The 16,273-nt window shown below is 52.7% G+C and overlaps 1 non-coding gene across 1 annotated transcript; it reads left to right on the top strand.

The window, feature by feature from the left end:
- The first annotated feature begins 433 nt into the window (after positions 1-433).
- On the top strand, positions 434-544 carry LOC119290260. The gene has a single exon (XR_005141835.1). It is a non-coding gene; the product is annotated as a small nucleolar RNA R71 (small nucleolar RNA).
- Positions 545-16,273: the final 15,729 nt, after the last annotated feature.

Here is a 16,273-nt window from a genome sequence, read left to right as displayed (position 1 = left end):
CAAAGGTATCTCCTCAATATCAAAAGTAACTAACTGTAGCTCTGGTTCATCCACACAAGAATCATCACAATGCAAAACTGAATCTAGAATGCTAGTATCCATATGATCTGAAGTGTGTGTGTCAACTAGGATGGTGTCATCATCATCAAAGATAATCCATGAAAGCTCAATCTTGTCACATGGAGAAACTGGTTTCGGCTTTTGTGTAAGAGATTCTTGCTGAGATGAAGTGATTTGTTGCAAGCAAGCAACTGGGCCAGAGGTGGGCTTCTCATTGTACCACTGAAGTTGGTGGAAGGCTATGTTCTCAATCAGCAGAAAAGCATCATCAAGTGTCTTGTTTGTAATAGCTCCACCCGCTGCCATATCAACGTAAGATCGAGTGTCTGAAGTCAATCCTCTATAGAATAGCTGCAGCTCTAACCATCTCTCGAGCCCATGGTTAGAACATCTCCTGAATAAGGCTTTGTACCTCTCCCAAGCATCATACAAGCTCTCGCCTTCATACTGAATGAAGCTGAAGATCTCATCTCGAATTGCGGACTGCTTGTGTAGTGGGAAATATTTATCCAAGAAAGCTCGTGATATCTCATTCCAACTGAATGATCTTGATGGCAAGGATCGATACCAAGCACGAGCATCATCTCGGAGAGAGAATGTGAACAGCATGCACTTGATAACATCTTGAGGAACTCCATGATACTTTACTGTATCTGAATACTCCATCACTCGAAGCAAGTGCTCATAAGGGTCTTCAGTAGGCAGTCCTCCAAACTGTTGTTGTTGAACCAAAGCAATAAGACTAGGTTTCAGCTCGAAGTTCTCTGCCTCAATAGTTGGCCAAACCGGTCCTGTGATATAGCACTGACTTTTGGGCATCCAAAGGTCACGAAGCAATGCCCTCTTAACCGAGTGTAACTATAGAATAACCTGCAATTAGTTTAGATTTCCTACGCACACTCATAAACAGTAAACACTAGTCAGAAAGTTAGTATCCTAATAAGCCGAAGCAACAAAAACTAAGAAGGTAAAAGAAGCACCGAAAAAGAAATACAGAGTGAATTAAACGATGAAATAAACTAAACCTAGTCTATAGCCTAACACAGTCACTCGACGCTAGTCCCCGGCAACGGCGCCAAAATGATCTATTGAAAGTATAGTGGGGTTTTAACGCCCAAAGCTACGGATGTCGTGTTCTCCACAGGGACTAGGCGACAGCGACTATGCTCGGCTAAATCTAGGTCACACGATGTTGAGTGATGAAAATAGAAAATAATACCAACACCAACAAGGATCATCAACAAAGGGAATGACACAGAGGCAAAGGGAGATGAAGATTATCTTCACTTTCTCTTTGTGCTATTTTCATATCATTTTAGAAACTAAATACTGACACAGGACATCAGCATCTACAGAAATAAAGTAACAAGAGATGATCACAAATATATCTAGCAGACATATATAAGAAAAGGAAGATGCATTTATATCACAGTCCTTTATAACACAAGTACTGGAGCTAAAACATATACTACAAAACCGAACAAGTTTATTTGAAATAAGAGCAGTACACGAGTGACAACACATAAATGAACGAGATTATACAAACCACAAGACTAGTACCCACAGATCAACACAACAGTAATTAACAACTAAAAGTTACTAGTAGAAATTAACTAGTACAGGGAGAACAAACACACATGGGTGAATACATTCATATGCTAGCAAAATATTAATACACCAAAGCAATTTCTAATAGATCAATTATCTCCCAAATTAACAATATATTTTACCAGTACCAAACTGAACAAATAACAAGTTTCTAGCTCTTATAAAATCTGAATATATCAAGTACTAAACATCTCAAATTACATAAACTTCAGAGAGAACAACAGCAGTAGGGAGATGAGTGTGAAGGAGTAGAAGCAGATCACGGGGAAAAGGAACAGTAGCAGTTGATGCGGGTGAAGAGAAGCAGCAGCAACGGAGGATAGGGCAGCAGCAAGGTAGGGGAAGAAGCAGAGCTAGGGAAGTAGAGGAAGCAGCAGGGACGCAAGAAAAGGAGCAGCAGCAAAGACGTGGGAGAAGAAGCAGTAGAAGCAGCAGGTTCAGAGAAGGAGCAACGGCAAGGTTTGGGCAAGAAGAGAAGCAGCGGCAAGGGCATGGAGAAGAGAGACAGCAGGAGGCGCTTGGAGAGTGGAGAAGGATGGCATCAGGGGCACTCGCGCGGAGGAAGGTTGAGTGGTGGCGCGGTGAAGGGAGATGCAATGGATGGTGGTGCTGATGCGGCGCTGGTGGATGCGTTGTTGGATGGGTGTGGAGTGGTGGATGGAGATGCAGTGGCGCGCCGCCATGCCGGCCTGACTGCGGCGGCAGCCGGAGGTGGAGAAGGATGCAGGGGAAGGAGAGGGAGATGTCATGCCTCATTTTGGGGATTGAGAGCGCTAGGGATTTGACCCCCTCGATCAGATCTTCCATTTGCACGTTGGCCCTCCTTCTTCCTTCTTTTGGCACAAGATGATCCCTCCACTTCTTAAGCTAGCCCCCCTAAGCTTTAATCTTCTTCAAGCTTGAGTCCCTCTTTCTTCTCTTCTTGCCCGTGATATTGTTCCTCAATTCTTTCTAGACAGAAACTTGTAGATTATAGTGCCTTGTCGCACTTTTCTGCAAAAGAAACACAATGACTAATAAATGATTCATTATATGATTTTCATGCAAATATTCAACTAAACTTAGCAAGAATAGATGGGCATAACTCAACGAATGGTATAATCAATGCCAAAATTATGTATATGAAATGTGCTTATCAATCACCAGACAGAGGATCGGAGACAAAGCCGCGAAACTTCCCCTGCAAAGCCTCCAGTTGACCTTGAACGACTGCGGTGACGGTCTCATAGAGATCTTCAGCCATAAGCTCCAGCAGTTCGTCAAGCTGGGCGTTGGGGTCGCAAAGGTGCAGATGGCTGAGGACACGGGTAAGAGCGGCTGAAGACAGAACGCGAGCTTCCGCCTCCGCCATGGGACCGAGGCCCTCAACGACCTCCTCAAGCGCCTTCACCACGAGAGGAAGCAGGTGGGCAGGGCCGTCCTCGTCGGTATCTAGCGGCTTCTCCAGGCCACGCTCGTAGAGCGTCTTCAGCGTCTTTCGAGATCTCTTCTCGAGATCGGCGAAGGCCACATGGTCTTCGGCCAAGACCCGCGCCTTGGCGTTGAGATCGGCCTCCTCCACCCTCATGTTCTGCTCTAGCTCCTCCAACCGGTTGCGCTCGGCAACCTACCTTTTCCCCAGCTCCGCCAGCTCAGCATCATGGTTCTTGACGGCTTCCTCCCGGGCCTTCATCTCCTTCTCCTCTACTTCTCGGCGGCGCGCCTCTTCGGCATGCTTATCGCGTAGGCTCCGCAACTCGCCCTCCAGTGCTTGGCAGCGGTCATGGGCGGCCTGGGCGTCTTTTAGCGCCACCTCACGATCGGCTGCAGCGCCGACGGTCCCTTGCTTCTCCCTCTCAGAAGCCGCAACAGCCTGGCCCAGCCTCGTGCGTACCGCCAAGTCAGAGTGAAGCCAGTCGGAGGCCAACTCCAGACGCCTGGCCAGCAGGCGCGGGTCAGCGCTCAGGAGATCCGCTTGCAGTTGGGTCATCCCTGAAAAGGCATGCTCCAAGACGGCAGCAGGAGCAGAGGAACCAAGGAGTGGAGGTGCAGCAGTAGGAGGAAGTGGCGCCGTCACCAGGGCTTGGGAGACCGCGGGCCCCGGAGCAGCTGGGACCTCATCAGCCACGCCAAGTACCGGCACCTCCGGAACCAGCGGGGCCATGGGGGCTGACTCCATGCGACGGAGCTCCTCTGGGCCCCGCGAAGACGACTGAGCTGGGGAGGCACGGGCGGTGTTGCCTCCTTGCTCTACGGAGGGAGGCACAACTGCTTTACTGTCCTTCCTCTTCTTCGCCGAAGATGTCGTCCTGATCAACCCAATGCGAGCATCAGAAAAAAACAAGCACCTGCACGGACCAAGCGAAGATCGAAACACCTACTAGTCCACCGCAAGGTACTCCACCCTTCACTTGTGAAGCTTGAGGCCCGACAGCATCAGGACCTGAGGAGCAGGCGCTCGGGCTCTGGTGGCACCATGCGATGCGGAGGCGGAACCGGATCCAGCCCTAGGAGGTGTTGGAGTGGAGGCGGCACCACGGTCCACCAGCGACGACCTACCCTTCATCGGGACGAGGGGTTGCTCCTTCCCTCCTTGGTTGGCGGCGACCTCAGCATCATCAGGAAGGGCGCGGAGAATATCGGCCTTGCTCGGAGGGGAGGTCTCCTCCACCTCTTCCGGGGTCTCCTCAGAGTCCTCCTCCTCCTCCCCCTCTCCGCGGGACTCGCCAGAAGACACCTCCACGGGCTTTGGCGCGGAAGGAGCTCCCGAAAGCACAGGCGGCACCAGCCCGCGCGCATCAAAAGTAGGCCTGGAGGCGACGAATTCCTCCCTGTCCCTGCGTTGGAACAGGGGAATGAAGGCGCTAGGCGGGTACTCCCGGTTGTCTCCAACTATGAGGTGCAGGACGGCGTCCAGTTCGTCGTCAGGCAGGTCCCCCGGCCTTAGACGGGCCTTGTTTTCCCCTTCTTCAAGCTGCCAGAAGGGGCGTGCGCGCCTAGAGTGGGGCGACCCGCAGCGTCAAGAACTCCCTCAGGAGCATCGCTCCCGTTATTTTGGCCGCCCTCGCATTGCCCGGCTTCAGGTCAGCCATCATCTGCTCCAACACTAACGATGCCCGCTCGTCGACAAGTTCCGCCCTGGGCCACTCCTTGCCTTGCCGAGGCGCCTCCGTCGACAACACCAGGCGTGGATGGGCGAGCTTGGCGTCTACCATGACCCACTTGGATTGAATGTTGTCGACCCTCTTCCCGGTGCTCGAGATCGAGTTGGCCTTGCGGGACGCGACGAAGTTAGCGCATCCAGAGATGTGGCCCTCGCTGATGCGGAGGAAGAAGAAATGGCACAGGAGCGCCACGGACGGCATCACGCCCAGGTATGCCTCACAGTAGTAGGCAAAGATGGACAGGAGGAGGACAGAGTTGGGATGGAGGTGCAACGCTTGCTGCCCATAGTGGTCGAGGACTTCATAAAACAAATCAGAGAAGGGAGGAACCAACCCGACGGCAACGCTGCTCGAGAAGAAGGGAAAGAAGGTGTTCCCCTCAGGCTCCGGCTCGTCGGAGGCAAGCCGGAGCTCCGTCTTCCCCCACTCGTTGCTCTCGCCCGCCGTCAGTAGGCGCACGGAGGCAAGTCTCTTCTTCGTGATAGTAGGCGCCTCAAGAGCGGGCTCGTACCAAGCCGGGGACGAGGAAGTCTTCACCTTGCGCGGCGCCATGGGCGGCAGATGCAGAGCGAGGCCGGAGCAGATCTATAGGTAGCGGCGGAGAAGAGCAAGAAAGGGGATCTGGAGTGAGGCGAGGAAGAAGCAATGAAGGCAAGTGCCGCCCGCGCTAGCCTTTTGTCAGATCAAGCAGTTGCCAAAATAGCATGGGGAAGCGAAGACGCCCATGTCCAATCAACCGCCACGCGTCAACCGAGGTCGCGGGCTTTGGGGGCCCGCGGCACTTAAAGCTTGACCTTGGCTTCGCTGCGAAGCCAAGCCCGAGCGCACCTTGGGCCCGGGGACTACTGTCAGCGTCCTGGGAACGGGGGTCCCCAGACTTGCCTGCCTGCGGCCCGCGGCGTGGCTAAGCCAGCAGGACGTACCACCCATCTTCACCAACAAAGCACCCAAGACCCTCGCGAAGGGACAAGCCTCGCGAGGCGGACAACGCAAGACCTCCTCTGGAGTGGCCTAGCTAGGTAGGCTCACGAGGAGCAGAGATATCAAGGCGAGGTGAACCTCACGAGGTTCTCGTGACGTGAGCCGTGACGATCGACACCAGGCGGGCGCCAGGAGGGCGCCAGCGCGCATAGTGTCCTTGTTTCCTCTTTGGTGCAAAGGGGGCAAGCGCAGCCTCGAAGTACCGAGGCCTCAGGCAAAGGTTGCCATTTCGGTGCAACAAGACCAAGACCATGGACTGCAAAACAGAGGTCATCGTGGAGCCCAGAACAGCGTCACCACCAGAACTTTGTGCAGGCGAAGACTACTTTTGTCAGGATAGCTTGTACTAGCTGTCCCCCTTCAAATTAGCCTGCCATTGTTGGCTCCCTTCCCGCTCGATATTTGGGAAGAGGACCAGGGCATCTATAAATAGGACTAGCCACCACAGTAGAGAGACGATCTCATCTTAGCTTGAGAGAGACCACCCCACACACACAATCTCGCCGAGCACAAGAATGCCTCAACCTCGGGAGGCTGTTCTTCCCTTGTATGGTTCATCATCAGCCCAAGAGGCAATCCACCACCACACTGGAGTAGGGTATTACACCACAACGGTGGCCCGAACCAGTATAAACCCCGTGTCCTTCTTTGTCATGAGTTCGTCGAGTTTGTTCGCGAGATCCTAGCGAGCTAGGGCGTAGATCGGTTGGAGGGACAGACTTCGCGCGGACCCCAGTGTTCGAACCTTAAGGGTTTGCCGGGACCCCATACCCCGACATTTGGCGCGCTAGGTAGGGGTGCACCGTAGCTTCCCTTCCATCAGTTCGTCGCTCCGTCGTCTCCATGTCGGACGCTCGCCGCGCTCGAGCTGAGCGTCGGGCCGCCCTCGCCGCCCGCGTCGCTCAGATGACTCCGTGGGCGGGCCGCCTCGTCGTTCTCCGTCCCCCGCCGCCAACGCTGCCACCGGCCCGGTGGGAAACGAGCAGCAGGCGTCCTCGCAACATCCTTCGGTGCGGCAGGACGGCTGCACCGCTACTCCGTCGCTCACCCCTACTGGCTCTTCGTCGCACATGCAATGCGCTCCCATGGAGGCACGGGCCGCGCTCATCGTGGCGAACGAGCTCCTGCATTACCGCCCCATCGACGATGTCTATGAGGAGTGGCTCGACCGCATTGTCGAGCTCGTCCGTGTCGCGGGGGGCTCTCTGGCGCCGTCCCACTCTCCGCCTCCCCCTCAGCAGGCCGCGGGCAACGGGGCTCGCGGTGTGCCTCCACCGCCTCAACCCCAAGACGGTGCCTTGGCGACAAGGCGGGCGCCTCCGTGGCGTGATCTACCGCGCCCGGCGCCCGCGCGTGAAGAAAGGAGCTGCAAGAAATCCCGCGGCCGCGAGAAGCTGCACCAGCGCTCCCCGCGCCACCTCATCAAGACAGCGCACCACCTGTGGTGGCACAGCGCGGACCTCGCCAAGACCAAGCTCCTCCCTCGATTTCAGCATCGCAAAGAGATCGAGAATTATTTTTGTCATCCCTTGTATATTATAGTTCATCACGAAGTTCTAGTAGCTTGGTGATAGTGACTAGAGAACTCTGTCAATCACTTTCTTATCTGGAAGATTAACTCCCACTTGATTCAAGCGACTCTAGTTCCCAGACTGTCGGTGCAACAAACCCTGGGTTTGTTGCCTAGACTGTGCACAAGCACGAGAGCAAGATTGAAGCACCAACGCAAGTCAAGATACCAGAATTCAAGAGATTCGAAGGACCAACATGCAACTCAAAGATACTAAGGCCAAGCCAGAGAAGCAAGATATCACCAAGGAAAAGGGCCTCCCTTGCCGGGCAAGCGAGCTCGGCAAGGGGCAAGGCCATCCCGAGAAGCAGACGACCAAGGCACCCCGGCAGGGCCCTAACGGGGCTCGTGGAGGCAAAACTGCCTCACCAACCACTCCAGCACGACCCACGTCGTCCATCAGTGCGGTGTCAAGCTGCAAGATGATTAAGTGGCAACCATTCGCCACATGGCAGCCATTTCCTACAGAACAAACCCACAAGTGACACCCGTCCCGTGATGTGTCAAGAGAACATGCGTGGAGCTAGCAAGATAGCCCGACAAGCCATGCCGGGCAACCAGTGATGTGACACTAAGCGGTGCACTTAATGCACCCTGTTAGCCCACAGAGTTAGGTATGATAACACCGTTCTCTATCATATCAATGCATAATGAGTACTTTGCACTGTGGTGACCCCGTAATCTATAAAAGGAGGCCCATGGCAACCGTAGAAAGGGTTGGAAACTTGATGAACCCACACCCTCGCACGCGCGTAGTCACTGCTGCCCTTAGGCAACCCCTGCCGGGCAAGTGTACTATGCTTCACCACCTCCATTCCACCATCAAACCACCAAAGCAGGAGTAGGGTTTTACACCTCGCAGCGGCCTGAACCTGGGTAAATTGCTTGTGTGCTCTCTGCCATGCTGTCATGTGCTGGTCTGCTCTTTGTGCAAAGCGACGTGCCCTTGCCGAACTAGAAAGGGGCCTCCCGGTCCCATAGGTGGCCGCGGATATCCCGCGACATCTTTGGCATGCTAGGTAGGGGGCTCGCTTGCGCGAAGCTGAAAGCGTGCGCAGCACATCATCTTCATTGCCATCTTCATCTTCAACGACGCCATCGACCATGCCGCCCAAGAAGCAGCCCGGTACTTCTTCCCATCCATCCACCTAGAAGGCTCCGCCGCCAGCGGCCTCTAGTGCCGTAGGGGATGCGGAGGCACGCGAGGACATGAACGCTGCTAGGGATGTGGTTGGAGTAGGTGGCGCCATCACCATTTCCCCCGCGGCCGACACGGGGGCAGGACATCGGCGGAGAACAACATCAGCAGCGCCTCGACGGTCATGCTCCGCAAGGTGCAGGCAAGGGGGTCACTCCGTCTAGCCCCCTCCTCTCACCGACGGGCATAGCCGCAGCAATGATGCTCAATCCGGGGTAGGCCATCGCCCTCCGGCTGCCTCTGCCACGGGAGCGACCGCGGCGCATGCGCCTCCTCTTGGACGAGCCGGCCAGGCCACTGCGCTCAACGGAGCCGCCGACCCTCGAGCACCACCGCCGCGCAACCCCACTGCCCAGGTTGTCGTCCCGCAGCAGCATGGGCGCGACACCGCTGCTGGCACCGCCAGGAGCCATGCGGCGGTGCGGTCGAAGTCATCAACATCCTTGCCAAGCACAACCACGGAGGCTATGGCGCAGGCCTAGCTGCTACGGAGGTTTCCGCTAGCAGCCGAGCAGATGGATGAATGGCGTGCCACCATCCAAAGCCTGCTCGGTTTCGTCGAAGCTAGGGGGATCATGACGAGATGGCCCGCCACAACCTCCCCAAGCGACAGCAACCGCCCATACCGCTGGCCATACGGAGAGGGCCATCCCCATGGTGCAGTCCCCACCACGGCAGCCGACGCGGGCACAACATAACCAAGATTCTGATGATGTCTCGATGGCCTCTTCTGACCCTCGAGCACGTCCAGGCCAACATTGAGCCCCGAAAGATAGGCGGCAGGGAGACGCATGCGCCAACGTAGATCGACGCCGCGACGACCTCCACCCGCCCGATGGGTGCGACGGCCTCAACACCGATGAGCCTGCGCTCGGTGTTGGCGAGTGCCTACCTTTCGAGGTCGGCTGCCCTGCCTTTACACGAGAGCTTCGGCAAGTCCGTTGGCCGTCCGTTTGCACGTTCAAGCCAGTTATACCTGAGAAGTACGACGGGAGGCTGAACCTGGCAGAGTTCCTGAGCATCTACACCATTGGTGTTCAGGCTGCCGGGGGAAGAGATGAGAAGGTGTTTGCCAACTACTTCCCTTTGGCCCTCAAGTCCAATGTGAGGTCTTGGTTGATGCACCTGCCGGAGAACTCCATTTCATCATGGGCAGACATGTGCCACGAATTCATCGGTGCCTTCACCGGTGGTCACCAAGAGCCCAGCAGAGCTAGCGACCTGCAACTCCTCTAGCAGAAGGAAGGAGAAAATCTCCATAAGTATCTGTAGAGATTCAGTAAAGTTCATAGAAATATTCCAAATATCAATCCGGCAGCCGTTATAGCAGCTTTCCAGTCCAATGTGTGCAACCGTCACATTCGTTCCAAGATGAACATGCGGTTGCCCAAGACTTTGAAGGAGCTATACACACTGGTGGATAAGTGTGCCAGGATGGAGGAAGGGAGGAAGTTGCCCGGAGAGGAAGATTGCACTAATGTTGATTCAGAGGATGAGGATTAATCAAGCAGTCAGAGAAAGGGCATGATACGTCTCCAACGTATCTATAATTTTTAATTGTTCCATGATGTTTTATAATCATTTTATATCATTTTTGGTACTAACCTATTAACATAGTGCCAAGTGCCAGTTGCTATTTTTCCATGTTTTTTACATCGCAGAAAATCAATATCAAATGGAGTCCAAATGCCCTGAAACTTTGCAGAGATTTTTTATGGTCCAGAAGGAACACAACGGATCCTGGCTGCGCCTGGGGGTGCCCCGAGGGAGGCACAACCCACCAGGGCGCGCCAGGAGGCCCAAGCGCGCCCTGGTGGGTTGTGCCCACCTCGGGTGCCCTCTGGACCGCCTCTTTGCTCTATAAATACCCCAATATTTCCAAAACCATAGGGGAGTTGACGAAATATTGATCCAGCCGCCGCAGAGTCCAGAACCACCAGATCCAATCTAGACACCATCTCGGATGGGGTTCACCACCTCCATTGGTGCCTCTCCGATGATGCGTGAGTAGTTCTTTGTAGACCTTCGGGTCTGTAGTTAGTAGCTAGATGGCTTCATCTCTCTCTCTTGATTCTCGATACAATGGTCTCTTGGAGATGCATATGATGTAACTCTTTTTGTGGTGTGTTTGTTGGGATCGATGAACTTTGAGTTTATGATCAGATCTATCCTTTTATATCCATGAAATGAAAGTATGAGTTTCTTTGATCTCTTTTATGCATGATCTATCCTTTTATATCCATGAAATGAAATTATGAGTTTCTTTGATCTCTTTTATGCATGATTGCTTATAGCCTTGTATTTCTTCTCTGATGTTTGGGTTCTGTCTGGTCAACTTGATCTATTTATCTTGCAATGGGAAGAGGTGCTTTGTAGTGGGTTCGATCTTACGGTGCTTGATCCCAGTGACATAAGGGGAACGAACACGTATGTATTGTTTCTACCAAGGAGAAAACGATGGGGTCTATCTCTACATAGATAGATCTTGTCTACATCATGTCATCTTTCTTATTGCATTACCCCGTTTCTCCATGAACTTAATACGCTGGATGCATGCTGGATAGTGCTCGATGTGTGGAGTAATAGTAGTAGATGCAGGCAGGAGTCGGTCTACTAATCTTGGACGTGATGCCTATGTAATGATCATTGCCTGGATATCGTCATGAGTATGTGAAGTTCTATCAACTGCCGAACAGTAATTTGTTCACCCACCTTTTGCTATTTTTCTCGAGAGAAGCCACTAGTGAAACCTACGGCCCCCGAGTCCATTTCTCATATTATTTGCCTTTGTGATCTACTTTTATTTGCTTTTATTTTCAGATCTATTAATCCAAAAACCCAAAAATGCCTTGCTGCACTTTATTTTATTTGCGATCTATTTATTAAATTTATTACAACTTTCTCCTGTCAGGCACCAATTTCTGGAACCGTTACCCGAAAGGGATTGACAACCCCTTCAACACATCGGGTTGCGAGGATTTGTTATCTGTGTGCAGGGGCTGTTTACATTGTGTTGCTTGGTTCTCCTACTGGTTCGATAACCTTGGTTTCATATCTGAGGGAAATACCTACCGCCGATGTGCTGCATCATCCCTTCCTCTTTGGGGAAATACCGATGTAGCTTCAAGCGACATCAGGGCAAGAAGCACAGTAAGAAGCCAAGAGACAAGGTAGTGATGACTGTGGAAGGTTCGGGCACACCTAGTACCGGTAAGAAGGCCAAGGCTGAGGCCCCTGGCAAGGAAGCTACCGCTTGCGCTGCCTGCCGAGAAAGTTGGAAAAAGCGATGGGCCGTACCGCAAGATCCATCGGACCAAGGGCCATGACCTTCAGGAGTGTTACCAGATTGAGCAGCTTGTCAAGAAATAGAGGGAAAAATATGATAAGCGTGACAAGGAAAAAGGTCAGAATGTCGCTGGCGGTAAGGCTGAGGCGGTGAAGCAAATCGCCCCGACAAATCCTTTCGGAACCAAGGAAAGCCCGCCAAGGGTCATGGGAAGGAAATCTATGATGATGTGAGTGATGGAGGGGATGAAGAGGAAACCAGTGAGCAGGAGTTTCAGAAGACCACCAACGCCCTATGCATTGATGGGGTGCATCCTTGCACGCCTCTCATCGCCAGCTCAAGCGATGGGCATGAGAGATCAATGCCATGGAGCCAGCACCAGAGGCCCGGAAGCCGCTCAAATGGTCCTGCATGCCCATTATCTTTGATGAGGAGGATCACCCTGGCCGCACCACTATGGTAGGATGTTTGCCATTGTTGGTCTCCCCAAAAATCCACAACCTCAAGGTCACAAAGATGCTAGTGGATGGCAGGGCTGGGTTGAATTTGATTTCCCCGCCAGTCATCAACAAGCTTCAAATAGGAGAAGAAGAGCTAGAGGTTACTGGCACGTTTCAAGGAGTTAATCCCGGCAGGAGTCATCCCAAAGGGAAGATTAAGTTGCCGGTGACGTTTGGGAGAGAGCTGAACTATCAGACTGAGAAGATTGTGTTTGATGTGGTTGATCTCCCCCTGCCGTACAATGGGATTCTTGGATGCCCGGCCCTGGCCAAGTTCATGGCAGCATCCCACTATGCTTACAACACCTTGAAGATGCATGGGCCACTGGGATTCATCACTATCCCATCAGATGAGAAGGATACAATTACCTGTGTGGACAAGATGTATCGGGATGTAGTCACGACAGAGGCAGCGGCAAGGAGTCCGGGAAGCATAGGAAAGCAAAGGAAACAAAAGGGATTGTAGGACCTCTGGCAAGGAGTCCTGGAAGCATGCCCCCTCTGAGTGCACGGTACCCGTTGATGACGTGCCGGAGTGTTTAAATAGCAAGAGATCCAAGGTTGCTGCACCCCAAGTGAAGAAGGTACCGGCAGGGCTGGCTGGCGTTGATGGTACTTTCACTATCAGCGCCACCCTCGATGACAAATAGGAAAGCACGCTCGTTGCCTTCCAGCGGGCGAATACCGATGTGTTTGCCTAGCAACCATCCAATATCCCCAATGTTCCTATGGAGGTAATCGAGCACCACCTTGTTGTCTGCCCACATGCCCGACCTGTCAAGCAGAAAGTCCGGAAGCAGACCTTGGTGAGGCAACAGTTCATTGCCGAAGAGATCAAGAAGTAGCTGGTTTGGTTAGAGGAGTACTGCATCCTACGTGGTTGGCAAACCCAGTGGTAGTCTGAAAGGCTAATGGGAAGTGGAGGCTTTGCATTGATTTCACAGATCTCAACAAGGCTTGCCCAAAGGACCCATTTCCCTTGCCGCGCATCGACCATATTATGGACTCCACTTCAGGTTGTGATTTGCTCTCCTTTCTGGATGCATACTCCGGATATCACCAGATCTTCATGTCCAAAGAAGATGAAGAGAAGACATCATTCATCACTCTGTGTGGTACGTACTGCTTTGTCCGCATGCCATTTGGATTAAAGAGTATCGGCTCCACTTTTGCAAGGGCAGACCGGATTGGTTTTGAGCCACAGTTGCATAGAAATATAGAAGTCTATATGGATGATATCGTGGTCAAAACCAAGGATAAGGCCACCCTTATCCAGGATTTGGAGGAGACATTTGCTAATCTGTGCAAAATCAATTTGAAGCTTAATCCGGAGAAGTGTGTGTTTGGAGTTCCTTCCGGCAAATTACTTGGGTTCTTTGTGTCCCATCGGGGGATCGAAGCTAACCCCGACAAGATCAGGGCCATTGAGTAGATCCAGGCACCAAGGACAATTAAGAATGTGAGGCGTTTAAGAGGATGTGTTGCCGTGCTAAGCAGATTCATCTGCAAGTCTGCCGAGCATGCCCTGCCATTCTTTAAAATTTTGAAGAAGGCGGGGCCTATGAAGTGGACCCCGGAAGCAGATGCAGCTCTACAGGAGTTGAAGGCCTACTTATCATCTGTGTCCACCTTGGTTGTGCCCAAACCCCAAGAACCATTGTTGTTATACTTGGGGGGAACTAATCAAGTGGTCAGTGCGGCCTTGGTAGCGCAACGAGAAGTGAATGAGGCAGAAAGTGAGCAGAAAACAGCAAAGTCAGAGCAGGATCAGGACAACAATGAGCATGACAATGAGAACAACCCCAAGGACGTGCCAAGGAAGAAAGTGGTGCAGCGCCCAGTGTACTTCGTCGACTCCTTGTTGCAGGGGGCTAGATCAAGGTACTACGGTGTGCAGAAGTTGATCTTTGGTCTCATTATGGCCTCAAGGAAACTGCGCCACTACTTCCAAGCCCATGAGATCATGGTTGTCACTCGTTTTCCGTTGCAAAGGGTACTCTGAAACCCTGAGGCTACTGGCATAATAGTGGAGTGGGCTTTGGAGTTATCCAGCTTTGGTTTGAAGTTTGAGAGCATGTCAACTACTCAGAGCAAGGCACTGGTAGAGTTTATTGTAGAATGGATGCCAACCCCTGATGAGGAAATAACAGAGACGGCTCTCCCTGGCAAGGAATCACCCCAAGAATGGATTATGTATTTTGATGGTGCTTTTTCCCTACAAGGTGCGGGGGCTGGCGTGTTTCTTGTTGCCCCCTCCGGGGAGCACTTGAAGTATGTCATCCAAATGCATTTTGCCCGGGAAGATGCCACCAACAATACAGATGAGTATGTAGGGCTCCTTGCCGGGCTTAGAATTGCAGCAGAATTGAGAATCAAGAAGCTGATTATTCGAGGAGATTCACAGCTTGTGGTGAGACAAGTTAACAAGGATTATCAAAGTCCATTGATGGAGGCATATGTCGGGGAAGTGAGGAGATTAGAGGAGCACTTTGACGGGTTGCAAATAGAGCACGTACCCCGTGCGGAAAACAGCATAGCTGATCACCTGTCAAAGTGTGCTGCGCAGAAGCTTCCTGTGGAACCAGGAACTTTTGTTCTCCGTCTCTCTCAGCCCTCCGTATCCCCAGCAATAATGTCGCAGAAAAGGAGAAAGTTGGACTACGGTAAGCCTCTCCCAGTCGAGCCGTCCGCTCCCAGCAGAGACCCTGCCGGAAAGAACTCCTCACAACATGCCGGACCAGCCCCTCCAGCCGGGCCCATGGACCCTACGAACGAGGCTGGTGCTCCCGCAGCAGAGGAGGTGCCACTAGTCCTTGTTGCCGAGCCCCAGGCTCCAACTTGGGCAATGCACATCGTCCGCTTCCTCCAAACCAGAGAACTCCCTGACGACCAAGATGAAGCTGAAAGAGTAGCTCGGGGGGCTAGTCTGTATTAGTTTGTTAATGACACTCTATACATAAGGAGGCCCAATGGTGTGAAATTGAAGTGTGTCTGCCGGGAAGATGGAAAGGAACCGCTGGCTGAGATTCATAGAGGAATGTGCGGCTCCCACATTGGATCAAGGACATTAGTTGGGAAAGCATTTCGGCGAGGATTCTATTGGCCCATAGCCCTCCAAGATGCGGTCGAGCTTGTCATGACATGTGAAGCCTGCCAGTTCCATTCCAAGAAAATACACCTGCCTGCCCAAGCCCTTCAGACAATCCATCTATCATGACCATTTTCGGTCTGAGGGCTCCATATCCTCGGACCCTTCCCCCGAGCAATCGGGTGCTTTGAATCCTTGTCCATTGCCATCAACAAGTTTACAAAGTTGCCAGAAGTGACTGCCGTGAGAAAGGTGACTGCTTAGTCAGCTATCAAGTTCTTGAAAGAATTGGTGTGTCGTTTTGGAGTTACGGCAAGGATGATCACTAACAACGACACCCAGTTCACGAGCCACGCCTTCATGCAATATGTTCATACCCTCGGATGCAAGATCTCATTTGCCTCTGTGGCACACCCCCGGAGCAATGGACAAGCTGAGAGGGCAAATGCTGAAGTGCTACATGGACTCAAGACAAGAACTTTCGATACGTTGCAGAAGCATGGCAGGCGGTGGATCGAGGAGCTGCCGGTAGTTCTCTGGTCCCTCAGAACGACACCTAACCGAGCTACTGGGTAGACTCCCTTCTCCATGGTCTACGGGGCATAAGCAGTTATCCCCATGCAACTCATTTACGAGTTCCCTCGAGTACTTGCCTACGATGAAGTAGCGCAAGATCAGCATTGGCGTGATGACGCTGTGCTACTCGAGGAGAACCGTCTCCGGGCAGCTACGTCTGCTGCACGCTACCAGCAAGCCCTCCGTCGCTATCATAGCCACAGGGTTCATGCCCGATGTTTTGAGGAAGGTGGCCTTGTCCTTAGGCGCGTTCAGTCCGCCAA

The sequence above is a fragment of the Triticum dicoccoides genome, chromosome 4A (genome assembly GCF_002162155.2).
Source record: "Triticum dicoccoides isolate Atlit2015 ecotype Zavitan chromosome 4A, WEW_v2.0, whole genome shotgun sequence".
Taxonomy (NCBI): domain Eukaryota; kingdom Viridiplantae; phylum Streptophyta; class Magnoliopsida; order Poales; family Poaceae; genus Triticum; species Triticum dicoccoides.
The sequence above is the reverse complement of the archived record's forward strand: the minus strand, read 5'-3'. Positions and strand labels throughout refer to the sequence as shown.